Source organism: Triturus cristatus, chromosome 4_1, assembly GCF_964204655.1.
Source record: "Triturus cristatus chromosome 4_1, aTriCri1.1, whole genome shotgun sequence".
Classification (NCBI taxonomy): domain Eukaryota; kingdom Metazoa; phylum Chordata; class Amphibia; order Caudata; family Salamandridae; genus Triturus; species Triturus cristatus.
This window is the reverse complement of record NC_140585.1, coordinates 945214970-945227412: the sequence shown is the minus strand read 5'-3', so window position 1 is coordinate 945227412 and position 12443 is coordinate 945214970.

Here is a 12443-nt window from a genome sequence, read left to right as displayed (position 1 = left end):
GGAAGAGTTCAATAGCATCGCCAGGGATAGAGCCAAGGCGCAGAGTAGGGAGGTTCAGAGTAGAATCTACGAACACGGAGATAAAGCAGGAAAGCTGATTGCTTGGCTGTGTAGAAGGGAGTGGGTGTCGAGACTGGTGCTCGAGGTACATGGGGGAGACTCCAGTGCTATTACGGACCCGTAGGCCATCGCAGATACATTCGCAGATCACTATCGTGTGGTGTATGGTACGTCGGGGAGGTTCACTGAAGTAGAAAACAGGGAGATGATTAGGGATATTAAGTTACCCACGTTATCAGCTGAACCAGAGATTAATTGGAATCCCCACTGACGGACGACAAAGTGGCCCAGGCCATCAGAAGCGTACATTCGGGGAAAGCTTCAGGACCCAACGGTATTCCCATTGAACTCTATAAATTGAGGTCCAATAAGCTGGCCCCATACATCCGTTCCATGTTCGAGGAAAGGAAGGAGAAAGGACAGCTCCCGTATGACCAACGAGTAGCCAATATAGTGGTCATATATAAAGAAGGCAAACTCAGAACCAGCTGCGCGTCCCATAGGCCCATATCGTTGCTGAATGTGGAGCCCAAAGTCCTTGCGAAATTGCTGGCGGCACGTTTGGCAAAAGTCATCACCACCCTGATCCACCCGGATCAATCTGGCTTTATGCCTCATCGTAATACGGCCCTCAATTTACGTTGCTTGCATGGGGTGCTGGGTAGGACCTCTACAATTATGGAGCCGGCAGCCCTAGTATCATTATACACCACCATGGCGTTTGACATGGTCGAGTGGCCCTATCTGTTTGCAATATTGGACAAATTGGGCTTTGGTCTGAAATTGACAGGCTGGATACGTCTCATGTATTCTGAACCGATGGCCCAGGTGGTGGTGAATAATCGCAAGTTCCCCAATTTCCACCTGAGCAGGGGCACCCGACAGGGTTGTCCCCTGTCCCTGCTTCTTTTTGCACTGGCCCTGGAGCCGCTTGCGGTGTGGGTCAGGCAGGATCGGTCTATACGTGGAATGCGGTCGTCATTGGAGTGGGAAGATAAGATCTCCCTGTACGCAGATGATATTCTGCTCTATCTCACCAACCCGAGAGGGTCGTTGATCTGTCTTTTGGACGTGCTGGCAATCTTCGGCAGATATTCTGGCTTTGCGATAAACTGGTCCAAATCAGTGCTATATGTCCTCCGGGGTGACCCGCCGGCCATTCCAAGTACTTGCCCAATCCAAATTGCTCTTGAAGGTTTTAGATACCTCGGTATCTACATAACATTAGACTCGAAGCTACGTTACACCAGCAATTTGAACCCTCCCTTATTGAGACTTAGAAACGACGTCGCTCACTGGAAATCCCTTCCGCTCTCCATGCTAGGTAGAGGGGTGCTTTCTAAAATGATGGCTCTACCTCGGTTCTTGTATGCACTCCAAAACACAATGGATCCGGTCCCAGCGTCCTATTTCAGAGAAATCGAGGGTCTCCAGAGACAGCTCCTTTGGGGTGGTAAACCCTGTATAGCATTCTCAAAGTTAACTCTCAATTGGTATGATGGAGGAATAGGGTTGCCTGACCTAAAGAAATATTACTGGGCGTCCCAGCTTGAGGCTATCAATCACAGGATCTACGGTCAACTAAACGATCCTGGATTTGCCATGGATAGGTGGCAGCTCCCCGGGGGAGAATACACCACAGCGTTATATGCTGGGCCCTGCAGATATCCGCTGACTGGACCCACGGCACACGCCATCCAGATATGGCATGCAGTCAATTAACACCTGAAGTGGGAAAACAAACTTACACTAGCCAGCCCACTCTGGAACTCAGAGAAACTAGGGAGCCTCTGGAAATCCAAAGGTTTTGAAAAGTGGGACCTCATTGGGATCTCGCGAATAAAAGACGTCTGGGGGGAGGGAACTGTCTACACATTTGACTTACTCAAGCTACAGTTCAGTTTGAATGATAGTGAGTACTTCCGTTACCTTCAAGTTCGACACGAGCTGCTTTCCCAAATCCCTAGGGAAACAACACTTCCGGACGCCTCTCCCCTAGAAGACAGGGTGCTAAACGGACACCTTCCAGAGAAGACCATCTCTCTGATCTATAGGAAATTAATAAATAACATGGAAGATCCATTGCTTAATCTCAAAAGAAACTGGAATGAAGATGGACTAGAACTAGATGACGAAGACTGGCAGGAGGCGGTTTCTTCCCCACGTGTGGTTGCAATCCAGACCAGGCTGAGGTTAGTGCAGCTTAAAATACTACATAGGACATATGTACCCCGCCTAGTTCAAATGAGTCATTCAGACAGCGGAGAGTGCAGAAGGGGCTGTGGGGAACTGGGGAGATTTATTCATATATTGTGGCCCTGCCAACACATACAATCATATCGGAGGGAGGTCCATCACATGCTGCGGGCGGTTCTAGGGATTGACTTGCAGCCAGAAGCTCGTAGGTGCATATTAAATGTCTGGGAACCCACTGACCTCAACAATTACACAACGCAGTGGGCAACATTAGCATTCATGGTAGCGAAGAGTAACATCGCTCAACTGTGGGGGGCTAGCCAATGGTCTCAGATTGGGAGGTGGATGGAGGATCTGGATTGGTGCATGTTCAGAGAGAAGTCAGTCTACATCGCCAGGGGATGCCCGAGGAAATGGAATAGGGTGTGGGAAGCTTGGAATCGTCACAGGGGGGATATTTGTGCCCCACCAGACCGTCCGAGGAATGCTGATGCGCTTGAGTCCCCTTGATCTACCTACTACAATAACTGTGTATCATTTTGAAATGTGTAAAATGTTATTGAGGAATGATGGAGGCACCTGCTTGTAATCACTTGATGTGTTTTGGTCGAACTGTTTAATAAAAAGAAATATAATTTTATTTTTTAAAACACAGTAAAAGGCACTTTTGATTACTACCTGTACTTGTTCACATATCCAAAACATTTTTTGTTCTTTTTCATACCTCTACCTTAATGCTAATAATGCTTTAATGGGGGATGTGGCTTTCTACAGAGGATTATGAACATAATCCACTGTAAAGAGCCACAGCCCCTATTAAAGACTTGCACACGCATTATAGATTAGAGTCACAGACAAGGGCCTATAATAAGGGATGTGGTATTTAATTGTTGGAATAGGCAACTATATCAGGCCAAAATTCAACTAGATCACTCCCTCTTGAAAGAAAAAATATTCCAATAAAAAACAAATACCTCGTAGGACCATATCATGGTACAAAAAGGAAAGAACTAAATTTAAATTATGCCTCGTAACTTGCATAATTTCCTGAACTTCACGCTATGCTTCTCATGCAAAATTCCTGAAATTATGCTATTACACCACTTTATGTAACTGTGCACCATTTACACTAATGATTGACCACAAATGGCACTATTCAAGGTAAAAATGAACACACAAGAACAACAGAACATGAGCAGCTGGTATTTGTGCTGCTTTTATTTAAATGCAGACGCAAGGATGCATTTCACAATAAAGTATGGTACAGAATGGCAGAATTTCACTTTGCATAATTATGCATAATTTGGCAGAATTTTGCGTACTTTTGCCCTTATTAAGCAAAAGCAAATTATGCGAATTTCACACACCCCTAGATTGGTTGCTCTGCAGCACAGTGTGCCTTTAAACAGGTGAGCTGGGAACAAACAGGGATAATGGACCTTATTACAAATAACAAAGTGCCCCAGGGCAACCACAAACTTGTGCTGCCTCGGCAGCCCCACATTGGTGAAAGGCAGAACAGTTCAGTTCGTTGAGGCAGCTGGTCCATCTTTCTCTCTGCAGGTAGCAACCACCTGCACTTTAAAGTAGGAACGGAGATTCCCCTACAGGTGTGTGCCGTGAGTGACTGCACCTGTCTGTAGGGGGATGCTTAGTGGATCCACGAGATCTCCTTTTCCCCCCTGCAAGGGTTGCCCGTTGAGAGGGGAACTAGCTGTGAACCTTCTCTTTGTAGCTTCCAGACAGTGTGCCTCCTCCTTTGCCTTTTTGCCTCTGTATCTGTGCTCATAATAGGGCACAGAAGCAGAGGCAAACTGTTTCCTTTATTAGCATATGGCCATGCCCTCTGATCCTAGCGCTGGATGTGTTATGGATGTGAAATCGAGTGTGAGTATTGTTGGTTCCTTTCTCACCTACCCCCTTCATCATGCAAACCACTAAATGGTAAAACTATGGAGCGGTCTAGGCATTAAATGTTAACACTGTGTTTTCCTGCTGTTTCTCACTTTTCATACGTAGTACTTGTGTACCTTACTGATGCTGAGTGGACCAGTAAGGTGCAAAGCAAGCTTCCAGATCACTTTGTAAAGCTGAATCTCACCACATTGGTGGCCAGCAAGCAGCCCTCATTTTGAACTCTTTGACAAGGGTATTTCCGAATTGTTCCAAATGCATTCAGCTCCAATTTGTTTCTCAAGATGTAAAAGAGGAAAGTAAAGATGACTGTAGCTGGGATATTTTGGTGCTGACTCACATTCAACTGCGAACCATGGTCTTGTTTTAGAATGCACATTTTCCTATTTAAAACTTATGGTGACCTATCTGTTTGATTTTGAGTTTTCACAAAGCTGTATTAGGAAGCAGGGGAAAATGACTTTCGTTTCAATTTGGATTCTCCAGTTTCACCTACACAAGTCATCATGCAAACAACATGAATTTAAAGCTCTGGAGCTCTCTACACTTTAAATGAATTTTGGTAGTTTTCAGACTTACACATGTTTTCACAGGTTGATAACAGAATATTCCACATATTTTTCCAGGTAGTAAAGTGCTTGATAGACCTGTCATTGTTGGTGTGGTCTTCCCCCAAAACGTTTTGCCTTTTCCCCTCTGTTATCTAGATTTTGTTTTTTTTGCATTGTGCACTTTACCGCTGCTAACCTGTGCTAAAGTGCTTTCGCTTTAAACATGGCAAAATTGACTTACACCTAATTGACAGATTTAGTTTAGTAAAATGATTCTACATGTACCCCAGGCCTGCAAATGAAATACTACTAGTGGGCCTGCAGCACTTTTTGTGGCACCCACCTAAGTAGCCATTTAAAACATTTTTTCTCAGGCCTGCAATTGCAGCCTGTGTGCACGTTTACTGCCAGTTTCACTGGCAACAGGGCCGGCTTTATAAGTTGTGGCACCCTGTGCAACAATCTTTGTCTGCGCCCCCCCCCCCCCAACAAACAATATTTTTTGTGTTGAGTTGTATGGTTTCTCAACCGCATATTAAATATATACAGGATACATTTTAGAGAATATATATGTAAATTAAATAAGGATTAGATGGGGAACAGATGTTACGACATAGCACTTGGTGCTCCTTTGATTTGCAGCACTCAGTGCTTTCATAAGGTACATTAATGAGTCTTCCAGTGAGGCTAAGCACCTTGTTCTCTCCTCAGTCCTGTCACTAGTGCTACTTGTATGCCTATTACCCATTGCTCCTCCCCACAGGTACATCATGATGATGCAAATCTGAGTATTCTACTGCTGCGTTTCACCTTGTCCTCACTAATACACATCACGCTCTGCTTTCTGTTGTGCAGCTTACTTTGTGCCACTAATGCACACTCCCCTATGCAACCTGTTGCACAGGTTTGTGTATAAATATTGGTCTATTTTCAAATTTTTAACAACTGTATGTTTGGATTTGTGTGCATGGTCATCTGTTGGACATGGGAGAAAATGGTCTTTGTGGGTGTGTTTTCCTGAGTCCGTGTACCAAACCATGTAGCACCAATTTGTGCCTCTTTGAGCAAGCAATTAAAAATCAAATCCTGATGGTTTGTCAATGCTTGGTATATATAACTATTTTGACTGAGTGTTAATAAAACACAAATTGAAGTTCCACATACATGATAGAACACAGCATGTACAGGACACAGGAGAAGAAAGAAATTAACAGGCAAGGTCTGAACACATTTTTTAAATAGAAAGTTGCACAATATCATTTATATTATTTTTAACTGGACTCTTTATGCTTAACCTCTTCGATGCTCATGACAGAGCGGTTCCGTTATGAGCATTGGTTGGGCTGTGCTCATGACGGAACCGCTCCGCCATGGCACCCGCCCATGGGGGGAGCGCTGGCGCTTCCCCCACGGGCAGCCCAAGATGTTGCCACAAAGGGGGATGGCAGCGGAAGAGTTTCTGCTGCCACCCCTGACACCCCCAGGCAATCCCATGACGTCAGCGCGCACAGAGCGCGCCAACATGACCATGAAGCGCTGGACGCGCTGGAAACCATTTGTTTCCAGCATGTCCAGGAAGAGCAGGCAAGTTTGTGTGTTCCGGTGGGGCGGGGGGAGGGCCTTTTTCAGTGTATTGAGGCATTGGGGGAGAGGAAAGAGTATTTCCTCTCCCCTGATATCTCAATGCAGGTCATTCCTGCAGCACGAATGCGCACAGCGATCGTGCTGCAGGAATGCCCCCACTAGGCACCAGGGATCCCTTATTTAGTTGAAGGAAGTGACCCCTTGAGCAAGGGTCGCTTCCTTAGGGGGCTAATTTATTTTAAGACTTTTCTGCCCCCCTGGGGACAGATCGCCCAAATTTGTTGGCGTTTCTGGCCCCAGAGGGGGCAGAAAGGCCCACGAGAGCCAGGGATTATTAAAAAATTTAAATTGAAGCAACCCCTTGGGCAAGGGTCGCTTCCAGGGGGCAAATTATTTTACTACGGGAATTCTGCCCCCCCCCCCTCGTTTTTTGGCCTTTCACCCTCACTAGACACCAGGGTGGTATGTCAAATTTAAATGGAAGCGACCCCTTGGGCAATGGTCGCTTCCAAGGAGCAATTTTTTTCTAATGTGTATTCTGTATTCAGATCTGCTTTTTTGGGCCTTTCTGCCAACAGGGGGAGCAGAAAACCCCACTAGACAGCAGGGACTTCTTTTAAATTAAAATGGAAGCAAATGCTTGGGCAAGGGTCGCTTCCAGGGGGCAGATTTTTTTATATGTTTATTTTTTGGCCCTTTCTGCCTCCGGGGAGGGGGACAGAAAACCCCACTAGGCACCAGGGATTTTTTTTTTGTGTAATGGAAGCAACATGGTTGCTTCCAAGGGGGTAACATTTGGCTAAGGTTTTTTCTGCCCCTCCTGGGGACAGATCTGCCCCTTTTTTTGGCCTTTCTGCCCTTGGCGGGAGGGGGCAGGCAGAAAATCCTATTAGGCACCAGGGATTTATTAATTTTGCAAGGGGGGCACATTTCTGTCTGCTGTTTTCTGCCCCACCTGGGGGACAAATTGGCCTGGCAGACAACCTCACCGATCCCTTGGGCAAGATCACCCCCCCTTTTTCTCAGCCCTATTTGAAGGCCCATCTGGCGATAGACCATTTGGGTAGTGACATAGCGTGTTATAATGCTAATTGTTTTATTTCTTGTGAATTGCAATTGTAATGCTTTATTTCTCCCTTTTTGTTCTAGTTCAAGGCTTTTGCTGTTTAGACTGTTTCAGGTTGCGGTTTCGTTACTGGTGGTTCTGCTGTTTGTGTAGTTTTATGTGTTTGGTAAGAGACTTTTTTTTGTACAATGTAAATGAGTTTCATTTCTCTGCATGAATGTGTTTTTTGCAAATGGTGTAATAATAGCAGTATGTTTGGCTTCTGTTTTTTGAGTGTCAAAAACATTTTGCATTTGTGCTCGATGTGTATTTTGTTGTCTTGTGAGTAATTGGTTTTGTTTTTTTCTCTCTAGTGGGATATCGTTGGTTTTTGCTGTGTCCCTGCAGAGTAGGTGCTGGTGAGTGTAGCTGTCTCTTGCAAGTGAATTGTATAGTTTTTGAGTATATAGATCTTTGTGATAAAGGCACACATTTTTTTTACTTACTTATTTTGCACAGAGTTGGTTGTTGTTGACTTGTTTGTGCAGTCTCCTTTCTTAGTAAGGATAATGGCGAGCCGCAGGATTACTGCTCAGCAGGTTGTTGGTATGCTTTTTGAGTCTTCCTCTAACCATGGTTCAGAGACTGACTCTGCATCTGAGGCAGAGGAGGGAGGGGAAGATTCAGGCAGTGAGTTTTCTTTCCACATGGAATCATCGGATGATGAAGCTACTCTCAGTGTGGATGAAGCTACTCTTAGTGCGGATGAAGTACCTATGTTAGAGGGGGACATTGATGTGCCGATAGTGCGGCAAGAGGCATCTGGGCTGCAGCCTTGGGCTGCAAGGCTTCCCGTTGAAAGTGCTGACCTCTGGGTTGCCCCAGGCATGGTGTAGCCGACATTGCCAGACTTTACTGGTGTTCCAGGTTGTAGAGTGAATACTGAAACCTTTTTGCAGATAAATGTTTTTCAGTTGTTTATGGACGATGTATTTTTGGCAGAAATTGTTGAGCTGACTAATTTGTATGTCGAACAGTTTTTGAGGGACAACCGTGCCAGCCTTAAGCCCCACTCTAGAGCTACCCGGCAGACTCCCACAAATCTGTAAGAGATGAAGAAGTTCTTGGATTTAACTTTTTTGATGGGCTTTCTAAGGAAGCAATCAATGTCTTCATATTGGTCTACTAGTCCCTTGATGGCAACATCTATATTTCCGGCAGTCATGAGTCATGATAGGTATTTGCTTCTGCTTCGAATGCTGCATTTTGTTGATAATGGTTTAGCATTGGCACAAGATCACCCTGATTGTGACCATCTTTTTAAGATTCGGCCTGTCATTGATCACTTGATCGATTTTCTGAGATCTATGCTCCAGGGAAAGAAATAGCAGTGGATGAGTCTTTGGTGTTGTTCAAGGGCCGCTTGGTTTTTAGGCAATACATTCCTAGTAAGAGGGCACGCTATGGAATTAAGCTGTATATGCTGTGTGACAGTAGGACTGAACATGTCTCTAATTTCAGGGTGTACACTGGTAAGGAATCCAGGATTAACCCCCTGGTTGTGTGTCCACTTTTGGAGTGACTGAGAAAATTGTGTGGGAAATTGGTAGAGGACTTTTTAACAAAGGCCATCATTTATATGTAGATAACTTCTACACTGGTGTGCGGTTGTGCAAAAGATTGGCCAAAGTGGACACTGTTGCTTGTGGCACAATCCACTCTAACCGTAAAGGTTTCCCAAAAGAACTTGTTTGTCAAAAGCTTGTGTGGGGACAGTGCAGTGTGTTGCATTGAGAGGAGCTTCTAGCTGTGAAGTTTTCAGACAGGAGAGATGCCTACATGCTGACTACCATCCATGATGAAAGCACTTCACCTGTGACTGTTTGGGGGTCAGGGTGCTGAAGCGCGCAAACCTGTGTGCATTTTAGACTATAATAGGCACATGGGTGGTGTTGACAGAGTAGATCAGAGGTTGGAACCTTACCCTGCTCTTCGTAAGGCTTACAGTTGGTATAAGAAGTTGGCCATCCATCTTTTCCACTTGGCAACCTTTAATGCTTTTGTTGTATTCAAGGATTCTTGTCCTGAGTCAAAGATGACTTTTGCTAAGTCTCAGGAGTCTGTAATAGTCAGCCTTGTTTTAGTGGAACAGGCAAGTGTTCCTAGAGTTGGAGTGGTGGAGGATGTTGCTAGATTGAAAGATCACCACTTTCCTGATCACATTCCTCCTACACCCTCAAAAGACTTCCCCAGTAGAGATGTAGAGTCTGTTGGCAAAGAGGTACGCAGAAGGAGACTCATATGTACTGCCGAGTGTCCTTCTAACCCTGGTCTGTGTGTGCCTGCTTGTTTTACAATGTACCACACGCAAAATCGTTTTTGGGAGCATCCATGAGTGGTAAAGTGAACTGCCTGGCCTCTATTGTTTAATATTTTTTGTTCAGTTTCAAGGTTGGCATTTGTGTAGTGTATTTAGTTTCAGATTTTGTGTTAGTAGATTTGTATCTATGTGCAATTTGTGTGTGTTTTCTTATTTATATAAACATATCCTAAATGTGATGGCGGTGTGCTTGGAGTGGTGCTTGTCTGGTGGTGTGAGTGGTCTGGTACTTGGCTGGTGGTGTGTTTGGATTGGCGCTTGGTTGGCAGTGTGTGTGGACTGGTGCTTGGCTGGCAGTGTGTTTGTACTGGGGCTTGGCTGGCGGTGTGTTTGGACTGGCGCTTGGCTGGTGGTGTGCGTGGACTGGCGCTTGGCTGGCGGTGTGCGTGGACTGGTGCTTGGCTGGAGGTGTGCGTGGACTGGCGCTTGACTGGCTGTGTGTGTGGACTGGCGCTTGGCTGGCAGTGTGCATGGACTGGTGCTTGGCTGGCGGTGTGCATGGACTGGTGCTTGGCTGGCGGTGTGTGTGGACTGGCGCTTGGCTGGCGGTGTATGTGGACTGGCGCTTGGCTGGCAGTGTGACTAGCTGCTGGTCACTACACACACTGCTAGCCAAACGACACTCCACGCAATCCGTGAGCTGGTGTGGTTGCTGTGTCAGGAATGTGGGTGTGTGAAAGTGATGGGCCCTTGAATGGCGCTGTCTGCTGGTGTGAGTGTTGTAATGTGCTGGGCCTGCGGACGGCGGTGTGAATGGTGTTTTATGTGTCACACGTATGAAAGGTGAATGAATGGCCTGTAAAGAGGTTGGTGCCTTGTTGTGGCTTTACAGCTCACAAGCTGTGAGTCAATGTTTCAGGTTCTCGTCCTTTCAATTATTAACAGTGCATTTCATTTTTGTAAAATCTCTGGTTAATACAACTGTATATATTGTACGATCACTCCCCCTCGTGCCAAATCCAACCAGTATGTATGTGTGCTTGAGGAATAGGTGGTTGTGCAGAAAAAAGCATATTTTCTGTTTTTGTCAAGCAGGGTGTACCTTGTCCCTTTTTGTGAATGTTGTAATGTGTTGGTTTTGTGCCTGGTGGTGTGAATGGTCTTGTGTGTATCATGTATGAAAGGTGTGTGAATGGCCTGTAAAGCAGTTGGTGCTTTGACGTGGCTTTACAGCTCACGAGCTGTGAGTCACTGGTTCAGTTTTTTGTCCTTTCAATTATTGACACTGCATTTTGTTTTTGTGAAATCTCTTGTTAATAAAATGTTATATCCTGAGCCATCACTCGCCCTCATGCCAAATCCAACCAGTATGTGTGAGTGCTTGAGGAATAGATGGCTGTGCAGTAATCTTTGTCTTTTTTGTCTCTCTGCCAAGGTGTACATTTCATCTAAGAAAACATACCAACTGTAGATTCTGTCGTAAACTAAACACCCATGGGAGTACATGGTGATGTCTCTCTTGTGGATCCCAACAAGTTATCTTACCCACAATGTCCTGCAAACATCAAAATGTAACTGTGACATTTTCCTTGCATTATTGTGCTCAAATTTTCACCCTGCATAAAGTAGCAACACATTTCCAACCCCCCACCATTTCTCCAAGTATCCCAATAGAAATGGTACCTCACTTGTATGGGTGGGCCAAGTACCCGCAGCAGGGAAGGGCCCAAAACCTAATGATGCGACATCAAAATTACCTGTCACAAACCAACCTGGTTTTGCAAGGGAGTCCCATGAGTTTTTGGCCCGGGGCTCGGCGGCCATCTAGGGAAACCTACCAAACCCACACATTTCTGGAAACTAGACACCCGAGGGAGTCCAGTGAGGTATGGCTTGCGTGGGTCCCCCAACATTCTCCTACCCAGAATCCCCTGCAAACCTCAAATTTTGCTGAAAAAATCACTTTTTTCTCAAATTTCTATGTGGGAAAGTTCTAGAATCTGCGTGGATCCACAAATTTCCTCCCACCCAGCATTACCCCAGGTCTCCCGATAAAAATGGTACCTCACTTGTGTGGGTAGGCATAGTGGCTGCAACAGGAAATGCCCCGAATCGTACTGTGAAGACTTCAAAATTACCTATAAGAAAACTGCCTGGTTTTGGGGAGGAGGCACCTGAGATTTTGGCCCCGGGCTTGGCGGCCATCTTGGGAAAGTACCAAACCCAAACATTTCTGAAAACTAGATACCCGGGGTAGCCCAATGAGGTATGGCTTGCATGGATCCCCCAACGTTTTCCTACCCAGAATGTCATGCAAACCTCAAATTTAGCTGAATAAAACACATTTTCCACATATCTTGTGTGGAATTACTGTTCCGGCACACATGTCCTACCCCACAGCATTCTCCTTAGTGTCCTGAGTAAAATGATACCTCACCTGTGTGGGCTCTCCAATGCAGAATTGGTTAAAAACGTATTTTCCCAAAAATGTAGCGCTTAGAATTCTCGGTGATATACCCTTATTCCCTATGTCTTGGGCTCTTCCCAGTCATAGGCCCTTGCCCCACCCACACATGTGGGTGTCTAGTTTTCAAAAAAGTATAGGTTTGCAAGGTTTCCCTAAGTGCCGGCAGATCTAGGGTTCAGAAACTACAGCTAGGCACTTTGCCAAAAAAGGGTAATTTTTCATTGTGAAATTGTGGTGTTTCCATGTTGCGTTTTCCGCTGTTTCCTGTCGCGAGCACTAGGCCTACCCACACAAGTGAGGTACCAT